We start from the raw sequence: 20,654 nt of genomic DNA on the forward strand, positions 1-20,654 counted from the left end.
AATATTTTCAAACAGCCTCCGAAGGCGTCAATCTCGATGCAAAAGTGAAAGGCATAAAAAGCAACTGCCACAAAAGGCAAAGCTCTAGACGTGGAAGTCAGATAATAATTTTCATCATTAACATTATTTTTAGTATCATTATTATTATTATAATCATCATGATCATAATTAGTCATTATACTCATCATCAGCATCATCATAAGCATTGCAATTACCATCAGTACTATTATCACCATCATTTTTTCATCTACATTAATATTCTCATAATCATCACTATGAACATCAATTACACTAGTCAACAAAAAAAAGATCTTTTTGTCTGCATCCTGGTTTTAAATAGTCAATTCCTACTAATTTTGGGTAGAGAAAAATGAATGTGATAGTGGATTTTTTTTATTAGCTCTTGTTTTCAAGACACATAAAAGCCCACTGGAGAAAGATGCACAGCAACCACACATTGATTTAAACGTAATGTTAAAAAAGGGGAAAAAAATCCTGTGCAAATAAATGTTATTAAATAGGTCCTGCTTTACTTAAAAAATGCTTAAGCATGGTTGCTTTTGGCTTATTGCTGTAAACGCTTCATTTTCGATTGCTTTTTGTACTTCAAAGAAGGACCATCCCTTGTAATAGTTCAGCAGCATTTGGTGAGCATGACCATCAGCACAACGACCTTGATACCTGCGTTCTATTGTAAATATATCTTGGCGAAACCTTTCCTCATGCATTTCAGGGACACATCACTCATCAATGGTCACAGAACATCCATAGGGATTGTTTGGCCAACTGTTCTTAGTTCTCGTCTTTTCTGCTGCTTAGAGGATTACTTGTAGAACATTCTTAAAGCCTTCATGAGTGTTTATTTTCTCCCCTCGAATTGTTTTTTCAAAAACAGTGATTTTCTGAATTGTGAGTATTTAAAGGGCCGTTAAAAATTCTCTAATTAACCTCAGCTTCAATATATCTTGGGAATTTCCTTCTAAGGCATTAGAAAATTGTTTTACTTCACAGCTTTCACGAAGTTTTTCATTATTCTCAGCAGAATGAGCACGGGTGGAAGCAGAAATAATTGGGTCTACTAGAGACTGAGTTTGGTCAGTGTTCTTCCCAGAATTTAAATTCCTTGAAGTCGAATTCGGTTTTCGTGAAATGAGATTTTCTATCTCAACCTGAGGTCGAAGTTTGAAGACAGTCAGTCCCGTGGGAGGTGTTTCTATCTGCCAGGAAAAAAGAGCATTAGTGAGAAATCACTCCAAGTTGGCTCTGTATCTTGAAAACTAGAACTAATCTCAACTTTTCATAGTGATTTTCGTGCTTACTGAGGCAAAATGCTTCGGAAATAGCTATTTTTGAGCCGGATGCATTTTTGCTGTTGACTCCTGTTATTGTTATTGCTGTTCAGTTCAACATCATTATCATCATCATTATATTTTTCCCCATCATCACTAACATTTATTGGTATCATTATTATCATATCATTATCATCGACTACTATCATTGTTATCTTTATTGCTAAGCATTATCATCATTATAATTATTTTATTTTTAGTTTAAAAATGTTATTCCTTATTTTCACTTAATTATAATTTTTCTCACATTATTCCTCTCATTTTCATCTCTATCACTATTATTATTTTTATTATCATTATCAGCAATATTATTATCATCAAAATCAGTTTTTGTTTAATTATTATTTTGGGTAGTTTAATTTATTCTTATTGGTGTTAGAATTTATGCCTGGAAGGAAAGAATTTCTTTACAAGAAAAAGAAAAAATAAACGAGTGTTTTGAATAAAAACTTCTTTCTTTTTTCACTGTAGAATGGTTGCAAATGGGGGGGGGGGGGGGGAGAATAGTTTCGGCCGCCCCACCCTGGAGCCTAAGTGGATCCTGAGTAGCAGCTTGGGACTAACGATTAGTAAAATCGATTCAAAACAAAAAGCTTTCTCAGATGATTTTTTAAAAATGAAACAGGAGTATTTAATAATAATAATTATTGATTAGTTGCCGGAATTGCCTTTAAAAAAAAGCCAAGTACATATTCAAAAGGACCTTTAAGTAAAAAAGATAAAAAGTAAGCAGGCAAATAAAAATTCTATTTTATCAGTTTTAAATAGATCACTTAGAAACTTTTAATTTTTGGAATACGGTAATTACTCCCATTGCGCTTTTCATAAATAAACCCTTGCTATGCAACTGCAGATATATGGCAATTGTTTTTCCTATCTAACCAAATATTTTCAAAATATTTTTTAAGATAACCTATTAGTACAAAGTAAATGATAAAATCAAACGAATTAAAGAATAAATAAAATGCAGGAAATAAGTAAGTGGAACGTGAAATGTATGATTTGTAAGTTCCAAATGCGTAAACAACTTCTCAAACTTTTTTTTTTAATTCATAAAAATTACTTAAATAAACTATTTTTATATTTCCCAACAATAACGTTAAAAAAAGGTTTTACACAGGGAAGAAAATGAACCACAGAAAACCTCATGAATCCGCACTAATTGGGGATCTAGGTCTTCCGAAATGATGAAAGTTTAAATAAGTTAAAATTAGAGCTAAGGTAGGGAAATGTCAGCAACATAACTAGGGGTTGGCAGGAGTGGCTCTCGCCGGGGGCGTAGCAGTCAAAGGGGCGGCATTTCAACTAATTTAAAAAAAAGAACGAAAAAAAAGTTTTTTTTTTTTATCATAGAATTTGAAAAATGCTTTAAAAAATGAAAAAAAAAATTGCAAGAAAGAGCTAGAGACATACGACATACATAACATCTACTGAGAAGAAACATTGGGCATCATTGAAAACAATTCTAAAAAACAAAATAAGAAAAAACAATTACAATGCTGCCCCCTATTTGTCGAATTAACTAATCAAAATGTTCCAAAAAAAAAAAAAAATTTTTTTTTGGAGGTAACAATGACCTCCGGTGACTTCCCATGTGGGCGACCCTAGGGGGGGGGGCGCAATTTCTTTAGTTCGCCAGGGGCGCTAGACTCCATAATTACGCTACTACGAAAAGTAAAGCAAATTGAAATAGTTAAGGAAACTTACTTTTTTTGAGATAAACAAATTGGAAATTCATTTTGAAAATTACGATGTATGAAGAAATAACAATGCATTTTACGATAAAACTTGCATTGAGACATCATTTTTAATTTTTTACCAATGTACATTCCGAAACAACAGGAAAATGGGGGGGGGGGGGGATTTTGCTTTTTTCTTTTATGTGGCAAAGTGAAAAATAAAATATTTTTCTGATAAAATATTTTGTTTTTGGTGATTAAAAATGTTTTTGATCAAATGAATGGGCAAATAAAAGATTGAATGAAGAAATGAACGAATAAATAAAACAAAAGTAATCACTATATCATAAAAAATGAATAAAATACTAAATGAATAAGAACATATGAGGCAGTGAGAAGCAATACGATGTAAGTGGACATTTTTAAGTTTTGATTAAAGTGTGTTTACAGATGAGGTTCTAGGTAGGGTTTCATTGAAATATTTTTCTAAATGATGCTGTATAGCAGCACCTACCAGGGCTGCCAGTACCATCTCTTGCCCTAAGACAGAGGGGAGGTTCACCTACCATTTGTACTGGTTATCTCCAAATTTTTAATTTTGCCAATTACATCCCTTTCTTCTCGCTGCCTCATATGTTAATTATTTAATAATTAAGTGAATTATTAATTGAAAGAATGTAAATTAATGAATTAATAAATGAATACGGAAGTGATGTAATAAATAATTGAATAAATAAACGATTGGAAATATTTCACTTTGCTTCATCCACTTTACACCGCATGCATTTGACTAGTTGTACAAAACTTTTGTAATAAAATAAGCTTAATGTGAAATAAATAAATACTGCACCGAATATAATAGTAGGTCCGAATAATAATAGGTCTAAATTAATATTTAAAATATTAATAATATAAACTTTAGTATTTCAAAAAACAAAAATAATGCTCGACTCGATCCACTACAAAATATTTTAACATGGGTATCAATTTTTAAAAAATGCTTACATTATCCTACACTTCGATCATCAGATATTACGTTCTCGTTACTGGAATATTACCAGATAGGTGACGCTAAAGACCATGGATGTAGTACTCCTACCTCAATGCTAAAAACAGGGTAAATGTTTTACTATTTCACTTTCCTCCACATTCCCCAACATTAAATATTAAAAAAAAAAAAAAAAAAAAAAATGTACCCTGTAAAAATTGTATTTTTACTTCAAGGGAATGAAATACAAAACTGCATAAGAGAAAATTACAAAAATGCAAAATATGGCCAACAAAAATACATTATTCCGATTGCTCGCCTTTCAATTATAAAGTTTGCTAAATGACTGTCCGGATTAAGCGAAGTCCGGTTTGATAGGGTCAGAATTAATAAGATTATTTCAGCAAAAGATAGCACAATACGTTGAAATTTTCTTATGAATTAAGGAAACAGAAAGATTACAACGGCTTGTTCCTATTCTTTTTAGCCTGCATAATTGACCTTGACCCACCGTACGCTGAGAGATATCTAATTGCCACAAGTTTTCCACGAAGACTTAGCATCGGGCTTCTTTTTACTACATATGATAAGGCGGTGTTTATCCCTGCTTCCAAATCGAGCGCGACATGGCCGAGTTTGACGCAGCCTCCTCCCCTCCCCAACAGATGGCGTTTTAAATGTACGCGTTTTAAGTACCGCCGTGAACAATTTATCATTTTTCTACCAAGATTATTATCTTGCCACCCAACTGCTTTTTTTTTTCATCCTCAAAAAAAGTAAAAAAGAGACCAAGATGTAGCACGTGGACAAGGTGGGAGCTTTCTTTTCACGCCGCGTTAAGCATTACAATGCAACTTGAGGCGTAAACGTAACGTCAAATGAGCGTGACAATGAATTTCTATTTTCTGTTGGTGGCAACATTTTTTCTGTTTTAGTCTTTCGTATTTATGTTGCTCTTCGCAGTAATTAGATGCCGACTTATCTCTTTAAATTATCCTTAAAATTGTTTCACGCTGTGTGAAGTAGTTATTATCACACTTCATCAAAGTATGTTAGGAAACTGGAGTGAGTTTCTATCGGGGCGATACCATCATTTGCAATATTTTCTTCCTTGGAATCGAATCGATGTCAATTTGCCAGTCAATAAAGAGCATGACAGATGTCAAGACAGTGGAGATATTATTAAAAAATGACATTTTGACTAATTAGCAAAATATCAAACTGAAAAAGAATTTAAGAGCAAGTTTAATTGGACTGTTTTTGTTGGGGATAATAAGTTAGAGTTTTTAATTTTCATGTATGCTCATAAAATCCATTATTACCAGCACTCTATAAAAATGCCATAGTTATATGGAGGGAAAAAAATATTGTTCTAACATAAATTAAGTAAATGATTTATTTTCTTACTCTTTTACGGCAATGGACGAGTTTTCATCTTACAGGACCATATTACTGAACACAAGGTACAAGATAACTCGTTCTCAACAATATCTGGTCTCGCATTGTGCGCTTTTTATTTAATAAATTGCGAGAGGCATCGTGTTTCTAGAGAAGTGAGATATATCATATTAATAAAGCAAGATATAGCAAGTTGTTTACGATATCACATTTATATTGAGATATGTCATACTTATGAGCATAGATATATTTCTCAACGACGTACCTCGTCCTTCACCACACATATTTCTGAGCACTAGGTGCTAGATAACTCGTCTTTTTGCCAATATTTTCCACTATCGTTGCTGTTTATTAAGTGGCATATTTACTAAATTAAGAGACACATCATTTCTAGAGACATATGAGACATATTTATAAAGTGAAATATATCACATTATTCGACTACTAGGCGAGATATCTCTATTATAAGATATCCATTATTCTGCGAGATATTAACTTTATATGGATTTGACATACTGGTCTGTTCACCTTGACATAGACATAGGGATATATCATATTTATGAAACGAGATACTATATTTACCAATGAGATATCTGGTCTTCCAGGATCATATGGATGAGCTCTACACTGTAAAAAAAATCCGTAAAATTTACAGAAAAAAACTGTCAGCCAGGACGCCAGTTTTCTTCCGTTTATTTTACAGAAATCTTCCGTATTTTTATTATTTATTCAAGCTGATTTATTATTTTATGAAGATTAAAAAATGAAACTATACTTTCATAAATCCATTTCAATATTTACTATACTACTACGGAATACATGTATACAAAGGTAAATTTCCGAATATGCCTCTGTAACAGATGAGAAAAAAACATAATAATAAAATATTGATTAGAATGCAATGAAATGTAAGTTGCAAACGATTTAAGGCTTACTCGCTTTAAATAAATATAAGATCAAAAACTCGAGCACGAGAACGAAAATCCAAACACGCGGGCGAAATTTCGAAGATTCGAAGAAAAACAAAGTATAACCGGTTACAGATTCAAAAAAACAGAAATCCTGTATTTTATTACGAACAGTTTTTTTCTGTAAAAAATACGGATAACTTCTTCAAAATTTACAGTTTTTTTTTTACAGTGTAAGTACAAAATAACTCTTCCTCTACACAATATTTTTTTCCATTGTTGCTGTTTTTCCAATGACATATTTACTAAATTGCGTGTTGTATTATATTTTAGAGAAATATGAGATATGTGTAACAAGACGTGATATCTCTTTTTTTTCTGTGATCAACTTGTTATCCATTTTCTCTACTTTTCAGGGCTTAATTTTCATAGCTGCAGCTCACTAATAGATCAATTCGACACTGATAAATTGTCATTATCTTCCCTTTTCTCATATTTACGTTTTCGCTTTTTCTTCATAATTTAACATTTCTGCAAATTAGATATTTCCATAATTTTGCATGTATCACATTTCCTATATGTTTTCTGCCGGTGTGATAACTCTATCTGAAAAAAAAAAAAAAAAAAAAAATAAGTAAGTGATTTTCTTTTTCTGCTACCAAATTAAAAACAAATCTAAATGAAAACTATACAATTAAAACAACATGTTTTTGTCATAATATGCACTGTAAAAATACGGATTGCGTGTGAAAACCTTTCAGGGTGAAAAGTTGTGGCACCACACCCTTAGGAGTGCCATTTGGCTCCCTATGAGATCTTATGCCACCTTTATGGCACTCATATCGAGATGTCCCTATTGCTGTAACGTTTCACCCTAAAAGTTGTCGTATACAACCTGCAGTTTTAACATTGCACCTAGGGTTTCCGATCCCGAATTCCGCGGGATTCCGCATGATATTTAGCGGGATTAACCCAGCGGGATTGAGAGCCAAATCTCGCAATTTTTTTCCATGTAAACGTTTTCCAACTTTTGCCGCTCATAAAATGACTATTTTCACAAGCAATCATCTGAAGTTTGAAAAACATTCCTCTTATATCTGCAAGAAGAGCAGAAAAACTTTGTGTCTCATATGATGAATGGTGGATTTACCAATTTAAGAACACACAAAAAAGGTTAAATTTATTTTTCTGAGACTGAATTGGTATTCTCATTCGAGGATTTAATTTTTATACGTTCAGCAATTGAGAAAATGCGTATAGTTTAAAAACATTTTCGAAAACCATTCATAAAATTTAAATTCCAGAAAAGTTTGCTTTAGAAAAAATAGAGAGATTGCAAAACCCGCTGGGGTAGCCTCAATCCAATATTGGAGAACTTTTGTAAGTTTAAAGAATGCACTCAAAACCTTTTACTTAAAGTGCACAATATTTTTCTACAAAGAAGAAAGCAATGTAAGGCTTGCCATTATTTATTTATTCGGCACGACTGTAAAAGAGGCGGCAGAAACTTGGATGAATCATGGAATGACTCGCATGACAGTGCAGTAAGTTAAGCTGCTCAAAATTTTGAATGTATCATTAAAGTGAGAGGTAAAATTAGTGAAATTATCTAAAAACTTTTACTGAGCCTATGACTTGGTGAAACCCCTTACAGTAATGAACCAAATTCACTGATTCAATGATCAACGTTTATGAAACAACAATGATATTCTTAATGCAAGTTAAACTGGATACAGCAAAACATGCATAGCCATCGTTTTCCGAAATTTTCAGTTCTTGGGGAAAAAAACCAAGCATAAGAGTAAAAAAAGTTATTTCAGAAGATAAGGAAGATACTTTGCAAAAGAGGAGCCAAGAGCACGTGTTTTCGTCAAGCGCATTATTTTTTGAGCAAAAATCTTTTCTCATCCCGTACTAGCGATGCTTTGTTAAGAGTGATTGGACCTTTTTAGGGCACACTTTTGCGTACCAAACAATAATTACTAATTGGAATTTGACATTGTAGTGCTCTTCAATTGGTGTACGAATTCAAAAAAACTACTCATTCAAGTAACAAAAGCAGTCCTTTCTAAAAAGCACAAATTTTTCTATTTTTAGAAGAATCAAGTCAATTCCCCGGGATCCCGCGGGAGTAGCTCCTTACAATCCCGAAATCCCGCGAGACTGAAATCGGCACGGGATTGGAAACCCTAACTGTACCCTTCCCCCTACTGATAAAGCAAAATATAATCTTGCAGTCTGCAAAATATTAAATCAAACATTTCACCAAATAGAACTTCTGGACAAAGGATAACTCAAAGTTCTTGCACTTCGAGGTTGCCCCCCCCCCCTAAACTGACTAATTTTGAACAAATTGCTTGTGAATATATATTCTGAAAAATGGGACTCTTCACTTTTATTTTATTGAAATTAAACCCTGCTATTAATCTGTTCATAAACTTACAAGACACATAATATTTACAAAGAAATCTTTACTAATAATAAAGCTGAAAGTCTCTGTCTGGATGTCTGGAATCTCTGTGACACGCGTAGAGCCAAGACCGTTCGGCCGATTTTCCTGAAATTTGGCACAAAATTAGTTTATAGCATGGAAGTGTGCACCTCGAAGCGATTTTTTCAAAAATTCGATTTTGTTCTTTTTCTATTCCTATTTTAAGAACTTTTCACCGAGCAATTTATCACAAAGTGGGGGAGTAAATTACCAAATTATCATAACGTGGAACCGTAACATGGGCAAGAATAGCAAATTGGCGAGAAATTCATCATCCATTATTTGTAAATATACAGGCGAACCAAATGACCTTTTAATTTTCAACCACGGGCAAAGCCGTGCGGGTACCACTAGTGCATTAATAAAGCGAGATGTATTTATCAACGATATATCTCATTTTCATCCAGAATTACCGACTACTATATGTTCAAGACAACTCGTAATTTGCCCAAAATTTTCTTTAATTGTTGCAACTTGTGCAGTGACTTATCAATAAACATTGCAGCGAACTTAGTCTGTGATAGCTGACTAAATACCTTAGAGCGTAAAACGTAAAATAAGAAATACCAACGTCAAATAGATGAATAGAAATAACGACGTCAATGGATGAACATTTTGTTTTTTTTATTCATAAGCTCATTTTTTTTGCATTGAAAAAGGCGTTCCTTGTATCGCCGAAACAGACGTCTGCAGTAATCTGCAATTTGTGCTATTTGACGTTGTTATTTCTTATTTTACCAGTCCATGTTCTTTTCATAAAATTCCCACTAGAGAAGGGCTAAGACTAAGGCGCTGTATTTGCCGTGATGAATTAGTAATAACTTGCATTCTTCAACGGAAAATGTTAGCAATTTTATGAGTATCTCTGACAGCATTTTATGTTCCATCGCTTATCACCGCAAACATTTTATCAATATGGCTTTGGAACATTCAAGGCTTTAAGAAATGCGTCTAAAATCGACTGTTTTGTGTATTTCATTTAGTTAAACTTATATTTTTGAACAATTATGATTGCTTATTGCCTTAATTTTACCGTATCTGCATTAAATTATTCTTTTGCATAAATTTTAAAGCAGAATTATTATTTTTTTGTGTTTTAATTACAATAGCAAACATTTCTTACTGCATGTATAATTTAATTTTTAAGCATTATTTTATGCATTAGTTAATTTTAAATACTACCGTTCATTAGTGTTCCGTTTGTATACTATCTTATATAATTAAAAACTCGGCGTATCTATGTATGTATCTATGGCCGAGTTACTTCTTCCGAACGCCAGTAAACTGACCATCGAACCAGGTATCGATGAATTCGTAATTTTCCCGTCTTTGTGTTAGGCTAATTAATTTAATCCTCCGATAATAATTAGTGGAGATATCATTAAAAAACTATTAATTATGATACTTAGATTTCGACATAAAATCCCTATTTTTCGAAGGCTTCCTCCATTCCAATTATTATTCAGTGCCTCTTCTCATCTTTTCGTAACAATGCTTTTATTGAAATTTAAAGAGTGAAGGAAATCATTGAGGCGAAAGATCTGCTGTCATTTGTTTTTTTCTCGAATATGAACAAATAAAATTCTGGCTTTTGTTTTAAAGGCTTTTACTGTGATCGGGGAATTTAAAATGTTTACTTTTTGTTTATTTTCCCGCAATCTGCCGCAAAATTTTGCTGTTTTTGTTTTTTTGTTCAAGGTTGATTGTTGAACACGCGTCACCTGACATAAGTTTTATTTTCGAGGTAGACCGTGCAAAGCCGGGAAACGCAGCTAGTTTATTATTAATAAACAACAGAAAAGGTAAGTGCATTGTATGAAAAATTATTACTTTTAAAAACTCGGAATAATCAACTATAGAGCTCAGGAATTCGGAAAAAAAGTTAAAAAATAAATAATATTAAAAACAATGTTTTAAAAACCTGACTCAGATCTTTGACAAAGAAAGCTTCTTGCTAGAAAAAAAAAATCTTTTTTTGAGTTGTATTATTATTATTGTTCTTGTTTTGGAAATTCATTGGGCATGGAATTTTGTTACTTGAATAAGTAAAAAAACTTAACCACGTTAAAATCAAGCAAATGTTAATAAGAACTGTAGACATGTGTTTCGGGGTTACATGGAACCTATTTTTCAATGCAAAAAAGGAGCCTATAGATAAAACGGTATTCGGGTTGATTCTTCATTCTCTTGATGTATCGCAGTCTCTTTAAAATTTTTTTTACTGATACGTGTGTGCAGTACGTACACTTGTGCAAATTTTTATTCTCAAGTATTTGTTCTTTGTGTAAATATTTTAGATTATTAAATCATTTAAAACCTTTTCTGATAAAAGTTCGTTATTCCAATCAAATTGCAAAAATGAATTTTACATTTGCTGTTTCTGGACAACGAAATAAAAACTTGTGAAAAGACTAAATTAAATGAAATTTATTTCGTCATTTATTCTATTTAAACTTTTAATAGCTTTCTGGTTTAATTACTGTTCAATTGAAACAACAGGGAAATTAGAATCCAATTTTTGTTAAAGATTTGATAAAACTTGAATTTTTCGCTTTCGGCTTAAAAGGTTATATAACAATAGAGTTAGTATCTGCATGTACTGAGAATGTTTTATACTTGTCACATTCTATTACTCATTCAATAACTCTAACAATCGAGTTTAATCCATTTTTAAAACATCTGTTTCAAAGAAAGTATAGGAATATCTTCTTTTGGTTTTGAAGGTTGAATAAAATGTCAATTTAGTTTTTTCTAAAGGGCGATTCTCAAAAAACTATCCCGTGCGTAACGTTATTATTTTTTTTCCAGCTAACCAAAGCCTTCAAAAAATAATGCTGTGGAGAAATAATACATGCTTTCATATACTATCAAAGAATAACATTTAATCCCATATTTAATGAATAATTACTTGAATAAAATACAAAACTTAGCGTTACGCACGGGACATTTTTTTCAAGAATCGCCCAAAGCTTCAACTAAAACTTATACTTTATCCTGCCTTCCTTTCCATAAAATGTAGCTATATCTTCTGATATTTTGTACTAGATAATTTACATACATTTTACATTTCTACTTTCAAAACTAAAAAGAGTCTGAAAATAGTAGTTGCGAAAATGAAATCTGTATTTAAGAAAGCAAATATTAAACTAAAATAAAGCAAGGTAGAGCGAATAATTGCGGCTCTAACTTATTGTAATCTACTTCGCCAAATCCGAAAAAAGTTTTTAAAAATATTTCATAAACGCCTTGTGTTTTTAGCTGATTTAGATAGCTGATTTAGATATTTCATAAAGTGACTTGTAATACCGTTAATATTTTAAGGAATAAAATGTTTTTTATTTTCTCTGTAAACCAAACTATTATTATAATTTGAAACTTATTACATGTGCGATATACCGACTGGTAGCTATATTATTTTTAGTTACCAGTTCGTTGGTAATCTCAGCTTCAATGAGACATCTGCCTCCAGCTCGGTCATTGACTATTCCAGACTGAGGACATAACAAAGATGAATCTGCAGTCTCTGGATGTCATAACTGGGCAGTCCTTATGTTGCATGTTTCCGCCTCAGCTCTGGCTGACCCTTGCATTTTTGCGTTGCAGATTTTCATTGAGAGTCCCATAGATTTAGCGTTAAAACTGTCTGTATTTGAAGAATAAATCCCTGCGAATTTTTTTTTTCTAATCGGTTCGCAACAGAACTAAGGAGTGTAATTGAAAACAATTGCACCCCAAATGTTTTTTTTTTCACTTAAGGCACTATTATATTTTTTTTCTTTGTACACACTCCATATAGTTTTCTTGCAATTTCACACCTCAAGCGCTAACAAAGCCATCACCTTTGTGTACATTTGAAAATGTCATTTTCTGTGTTTACCGTACTTGAATATGTGTAGGAAACATGGCCCTTCATGGAGGTACCACAGCAAAAAGGAGTCCAGAATGCGAAAATGAGAGTAGAACTCACTTTTATATACCTCTGGACATATAAGAGGAGAGGAATCAGTGGCACGATCTAGGAAGGGAGTCCCGTAATAGATATGGGACCCAGGGACGTGCACATGAGGGGGTGGGGGACACTTGTTGGCCTGTGCCTGAAGGGTGCCCGAGATTTTTAAAATGAAGGGATGTAGAGGGCAAACAATGTGGAAGGGGCCCATAAAAGTCATTTGTGACGGACCTTAAAGTTTTTGCACACGCCCCTGAAGGTACCCAAGCAAGGGCGCCCATATAGGGGGGCAAGGGGGCTCGGCCCCCCCCCCTTAGAAATTAGAACTTCCTTGCTTTTAGTACTTTTTTCTTTGCAAAAATGTAAAAACATTTCTTTTCCAGCCATTAATGAATAAGTTATTAAAATGTCAAACTTTAATGACTCTAATCTATCCTGAAATCTACTTTTATGGGGAAAATATCTTGCTAAACCATGGTTAAAATATCTGAGCCCCCCCCCCTAACAATTTTGCATATGGGCGCCCATGTACCTTAGGTAAGAAATTTAGTAAAAAGAAATCATTTAAGAAGCATTACTTAGGACACATAAATACACGCATCAGTTATTTCAAGTTAATATAGATCATCGATAATTTAATAGGCGTACAAGGAAGTAGTGTGGGGTCTACATCAATTTTTTTCACCATCCCTCCTCAACATGTGTGGAAGGAAAGAACCAAGTAAGCAGGTGTGTGCAGAAGGCTGTGGCTTAGAAATTATGTTCCCAGAGTAGGATCCAATTTCCTATTTGTTCAGCGACGGTGTAATAACTAAAGTTAGAGGCCTTTGGGGTTGAAGATTAAACATTAGTATATGTTTGTACTTTAATTTTTCTGTGTCATTATTGTTAACATAAATAGCTTTGAATAGTTGACTTTATTGAGTCTCAATACCATATCTTTTCTCCTAACGTGAAATTTCGACTTGGAACTTATTTCTCACTTAAATCCATTCCACCGACTCCATTGTGCAGTCGAGTCCCGACTAACGCGAGGGATGCGTTCCAAGACCCTTCGCGTTGGTTGAAATTTCGCGTTGTGGAAAAGGGTATGTGTAAAAACTTTTATAAACATACCCATACACTTAAAGACACTTGTAAACACCACCTCAAACTGTTAAAAACCATTTCTTAACTATAAATTACTGTTTCTTAAACAAAAAATTGAATTTTTATTTATTGTATTTTAAAAAAACCGTTTTATTTAACATAAAAAACTGCTACGATGCACAAAGTCAATGATCAGTGGGAAAGGAAGACGTAAAATAAACCACTACGATACGTACATTATGCAGTAAGAAAAACAAATACACTATAGTTGTTGAAACTTTCTCTTTTTACTTCTATCTTGACAGTTTTAAATGAAACAGCGCTCTTAGGTGTCATATTTCATCAACTTTACCAGATAGAATGAAAAAAATAAATGGAAAATGAGTAGTTATTTGTATAAGCGATGTTTAGACTAGTACGGTGTGGGAACTTCCACCCTCAGCGATGTCAAAGGGATGAAGATCCATTCACGAAAAAACCGCTATTCGGAAAATTTTCATGTTGTGGGTGAAGAATTCGCGTTGGGAATAAAATTCTTTACCGGGGAAAAAATCGCGTTATAGCCATTTTCGCGTAAGTCGGATCGCGTTGTAGCGGGAGTCGACTGTACTTGCATTTTGTATTTCCTTACACTTACTAGAAGAAACTTCAAGTGTAAAACTGGGAAGTTCTTTGGTCGCCAGTGACCGGTAGTAATGATGAAAATATAGTGGATATTTGCATTTTGTACTTTTTTACACTCGCTACAAAAAAAATTTAAGGGAAATTCTTTAGTCACCGGTGACCGGTAGTAAGAATCTCGTTAGTAGCCACTTTTTTTGAAATAGCGGCCCCTTCTTTTTATTTGAATAGCTAAACGATATATTTTTAAGTTTTTATTTAAATAAATCAAATAATGTAAATAATATATTTTAAAAAATTGCTTGTAAAAACAGTGTCCTGATTTGTGGATCAAAAAAAAAAAAAAAAAAAAAACTTGTCTTTTTCAGACTTTGTGGTTTTCAATTCACTTTCTGAAATTGCGATCCTGTACTGATTGACAGATGATTTTTCAATCGATGTTTTTTTTTTTCTTTTTTTGGTCGCCTTGGGGACCGTATTAACCGCTAATTTTGCCCTTCAAAGAAACTAGTTAGCTTTTTTTATTGATCTCAAAAAATAAATAAATAAATAAATAAATAAAATAAATAAATAAAAATAATTAAAGAAAGAAAGAAAATATTGAGTCAAAAAATAATCCTTCTTTGAAGAAGGATTAAACATATTTATATTGGCGTCTCCATGGGAAGTCATGGGAGGCCACTGTGATAACATAAAACTTCCCACCCATTCCTCAAATTGTGCCCACCAATTCGTCAAATTTGGATACAGTGCACAACATTGCGCTTTTATTGGTTTATCATCATTATTATCCTTTTTTCTTATCATTCGGAAAAACTCGGAATGTCGCTCGGTAAATTGTTATCCCCCCCCCCTCAAAAAAAAATCAAGTTTGAGTGCCCTACGCATTTGAAGTACAAATTGCAAAAATATTGCGTATCGGATTTACTATTTAAAAAAATAAATAAATAAATAAGAAATTTCATTTTGCTGTGCAACATGTAACACTTCTTGCTGAGATGAATTTAATAAAACGAATGGAAATAGTTATCGGAAGAAGATTCCTCGTAGCTCATAAAGAGAAAATTTCCAAATCTCCTCTTACATTGGAAATTTCATTTTGTCTACCTGCGAGCGGAATTCACAGCTTCTATTTCCTTTGGAATCTGTTAAGAAGTAATTTAAACGGAAACACACCGCCCTTGTCGAGATCACCTTTTCCCGCTCCAATAAAGGCCGGTCGGAAGCATTTTTGGAATACATTCAATATTAGGTTCTGTTTATTTTGAAAATTGGAAACGTGTTTGCCGTCAGAGAGAATTTTGTGAAGATATTAAGGTCTGTATGAATTCTTCACGGCGGGGTGACATTTTGACAGCTTGACGAAGAACTTGACATGAAGCTATGTAACACGTGTTGTGTCCTTATCTAACGTTGCTTTAGTATGGTTATAAATAACTCTTGCGGTTTGCGAGTACGGCGAAGGGATTTTTCATAAAATACAAGTGTTTTATCTTGAAACTCGGCATTCTTAAACGTAAGTTGGCGGAATAGATTGCGCAGATTAAGATGATTTTGGATTTTTTTTTTTCATTCTACGGTAGGCTGAGATCAAAAATATTTTGAAAAAGAAAAAAAAAGTCATAAAATTTTAGTATTTTAATATTATTTCATATCCGTTTTGTTTTGATTGTGTACTTCAATAATGTAATCAAAATATAAATATCTGATATTTATTTTAAGAAAATGCAATACATATTTCAACAGAAGAAGCAAGTAGGGGAATGTTGGGGCAAAGTGACATAGTTAAGGTAACTTATCTTTTTTTAAATGATCGAATTGGATTTTGATATTGGAAGCTACAGTATAGGATGAAAGAACAGTATTTTACAATAAAACTTGCATTGAAAAGTTATATTTTTAATTTTCACAGTAAATTTGTACCTCCGAGAAAAAAAAAAACGTGGTGAATTTTGAGTTTTTTACTTCCTTTTACAAAAAAGGAAGTATTGTATTCGCGAAAAAATTTTCACTCAAAAATCGGCCTTAATTTCTATTTTGCTCACCCCCGAATGAATGTTGGTTTTTTTTTTCGACTCGACCACACGTGGATATATGCCTAGGAACGTACAGACACCCGAAATATCCATTTTGACGTTCCCCGAGTTAATTACGACGAGTTTTCTCGTGACGTCTGTATGTGCGTATGTGTGTATGTATCTCGCATTACTCAAAAACAGTATGTCCTAGAAAGTTTAAATTTGGTACGTGGACTCCTAGTGGAATCTAGTTGTGCATCTTCCCTTTTGGTTGGTTTGGGGTCAAAATGTCGCCACCGAAATGTCGCGGGACAAAATGTCGCGGCCAAAATGTCGCCGGTCCAAAATGTCGCCGGGCCGAAATGTCGCTTGCCCAAAATGTCGCCAGGCCAAAATGTCGCCGGTCCAAAATGTCGCTTGTCCAAAATGTCGCCGATCCAAAATGTCGCCGGTCCAAAATGTCGCTTGTCCAAAATGTCGCCGGTCCAAAATGTCGCCGGGCCAAAATGTCGCCGGGCCAAAATGTCGCCGGGCCAAAATGTCGCTGGGCCAAAATGTCGCCGGGCCAAAATGTCGCCGGGCCAAAATGTCGCCTGTCCAAAATGTCGCCGGGCCAAAATGTCGCCGGGCCAAAATGTCGTAGAACCAAAATTTGCTCATTCAGTTGGTAAGAAAAATGCAAATGTACAAAAATGCTGTTTAACACCAAATTTGCAGAATAAATGATTACTGCCTTTAATGAATGTCATCGTTAAAAATGGGACTGAACTAACTGAGTTTCTTGATGAATTCTAAAAAGATTATTCCGTTTTGATTCGCAACTCTCGGCTGTTTTTCAGCAAACAAATAGAATACAAGCGTTACGTTATCTTATTTCTTGTGACTCGCTATCTACCAACTGTAAAACGTTCTGACGGCGTTCAGTTCTGACGTTCGATAAATTTTTTAAAACTTTTCTTCAAGAATAGTGTGCGTTTGTATGTAACCGATTTTTTGGGGCCATTCTACGTCAAAACCTGTGGTAAGAATTCGAACGATACCCGCAAGTACCCATACATGATTTAGGGCTGCGTGGTTTTTTTGCGTCAATTCGTTCAAGATAGTGGAGTAACTGAACGTTTTCATCGATATGCGTGACTGTCATTGCTCAAAAAATGATGAACGGAATCAAATAAAATGTTAGGAAGCAGCAGGGGGACAGATTTTGGGGCCAATAACACCAGAGGGTGGAGCAATCGAATGTTTTTTTTCCTTTCTTTTTTTTTTATCTGTGACTGATATATCTCAAAATGTAATACAGTAGACCCTCGTTTTCAGCAGGTTTATTTTACGCGGTTTCGATTATACGCGGTTGAAGATTTGACACCTTTATTTTATTTAAGCAGATGAGTTTCGGTTTTACGCTGATGCGGCAATGCAAACAGGTAACATTTTCCTCTCTTTCAAAACCCAACCTCCTATAGATTGCAGATTACTCGTAACTAACTGCATTTTGGCGTGCTAATAATCGAACTTGGGTCCTTGGAGACATTTTATGCGATTGGTTCCAGAGCTTTTTCCATTATAGAAGTAAAGTGATTAAACTCACACAGTTCAGAACTCACTGGAAGAAGAGCTTTTAGGAGTGTCAAAGGAGGTCAAAACCAACGAGGATACCGACTCCGGTGACACACAACCAAAAACGCTCACATTGAAAATTTTGAACCATTCGTAGACAATAGAAATAATCTTTTTTCTGATTTGTTTGTAAAGGAAGATTTTATCAAGGAAATGACGCAAGTGGTCATGGATGCGTTAATGCTCAGCAAAGAATTAGAGGAAAAATTCTTAATGACTACCAAAAGACTATCATAGCCAGCTCTTCTTCATAAACAGAACACGAAATTAGTTTGTTTTCTTTATACATATTATGCATAAAAATCGATATAAGTACACATTAAACGTTTCATACAATTAGTCATCACTAGAATGAAGTATTTTTTTATCTACGGAACCTAATCCCTATTTTGAACCCATTCCCTATTTTTGATATTAGGTCTCAATTTACGCGGTTTCGATTTACGCAGCATTTCCGTGGAACATAACACCCGCGTAAAACGAGGGTCTACTGTACAAGGGTTAAGACAAAATTTGGTCTACAGGTATATCTTAAAGGGCGACTTGCTCATTTATTTTTGGCTTCAGTCATCCCAAAAGGATGGATCACCGAATATTTTTAATCGTTTTATGTGACTGCTATATCTCAAGAAGTAATGCGAGGATTCATACAAAAATGTAGTATGCAAGTGAAATTAAACGAAAACAAGCCTTATTTTCGTTTTAAGTTGAGTTTCGTAATCGTTTACGTGAGTCAGTGTAATTAAATAAACAATGAAAAATATACTGAATTTAAATATGAGAGGTTCAGCAAGATATCAATAAAATCTAAATTAGCCGTGTATTCCTCTCATTTTTGCAGCACTTTAACTAGCGTGGGTGTTAAATAAAAACTGAGTTTGCATTCTTATACAATTTGCGTAGTAAAAATTCAATAATTAAAACAGCATTTTTTTCTGAGAGGGGAAAACTTATTTGTTTATTATTATTATTATCAGTATTCTTTTCTTTCTGAATTACCAAGCTATATTGAGCTAGAACTATTACTTTTTGAAACTCATTTTAAAAATAAGTCTAGGTCAAAATTGATCTGAATAATCTCATTGATATCAGTTATTTCACCCTACATTGTGAAATTTTTTCTTTTCTATTTAAAATTGGAAAATGTGATTCAGCTGACAAGCGCTACTTCGCAAGCATGAAAGTATCCTCTTGAAAACCTCTAATAAAATAGCTGTTCTGAAATTGTCCCCCTTGATGTTCTATCAAATATATAAATTTCATGAATGTTGAGAATTGAAAATATTTGTCATCGCGTAGAGTCGTTTTTCAAAAATCTGAGTGAAAAACACCTGTTTTAGCAATTACGGGTTTCATTGATTTCAAAAGATTTGACGGTGAAGATTTCGACGTAATTTCAGAATTTTACTCATAAGACAGAGTTTCCACGGCAATAATCTGTCATCTCTGTTAAACATTTGTTCTGCTGTCCCAAAATCCCGGTCGCAAAGGACATACAAATGTCCTCTCAGAGGAAGGTCTCGAGCAGTCTTGTTAAACTTCTTCAGTTTCATTTCCAGAAAAAGTCTCAGAACAGTTTTGATCTTACTTTAACCAACGTATATCTCACTGAAAACGTACAGTTTTTTTATTTTTTTTTTATTTTTTTTTACAGTTCTTAGGGTGATGTTAAAAAATCTATGAGAAAATGAAATTTCATTAAGATACCTTTCTACTTGATTTCCACCCTGGCCCGTGATTTCTAATTTTTCTAGTGAAAGGGGAGAGGGAGGATAACGGGCATATAACCAATGCAAATTTTATAGGATTGCTATAAAAAGCACTTCCACTTGTATATATAAAAAAAAAAAAAATCAAAGTCGGGGGCCATTCCGCCTGATCCCCTAAATTACTGACTTGTCGCTAAGGTAATAATATGCTAGAGTGAAGGAGTTATTTGTTTTTACCAGTGTTGGGCATTAATCAACTAAATCCTCTATCGACTAAAGTAATCTGACTCCCATTTAGTTCAGACTAATATTTTAAAAATTTAATTCAATTGCAGACGAAGATTAACGTTAGTTTAAACTAACTCGTTAGTTGACTAAAAAAACTAATTTAGTTCAGATTGATTTAGTTCAGATTAAAGTAATCAGATTGAATTTAGTCAAACTAATTTAATCAGATTGATTTAGTCAACTAAAGTAATCAGATTAAATTTCGTCAGATTAAAATTTATACTGAATCTAATCAGATTGAAATAAATCTACACTGTTAAAACTACAGATTGCGTTTGGATTCTTTAAGGGGTTCCTTTCTCTTCTCCCCCCCCCCAATAAATATTAAGAAGCTCCTTATGTGTTACGGGGGGGGGGGCATTGGGGGTTGGGGGGCTGCCCCCCTTACCGATTTAAGACCTTAAAAAATCAATAATTTTTAAAAACACCCCCTTTGGACTGACGCAGTTTGCGACATGACCCCACACTACCCCCCCCCCCCCATTTGGTACACAATACTGCTTTTGGTCTTCCTTATCTTTATCTTCTTTATCTTTACTAATAATAAAGC

The sequence above is a fragment of the Uloborus diversus genome, chromosome 6 (assembly GCF_026930045.1).
Source record: "Uloborus diversus isolate 005 chromosome 6, Udiv.v.3.1, whole genome shotgun sequence".
Taxonomy (NCBI): domain Eukaryota; kingdom Metazoa; phylum Arthropoda; class Arachnida; order Araneae; family Uloboridae; genus Uloborus; species Uloborus diversus.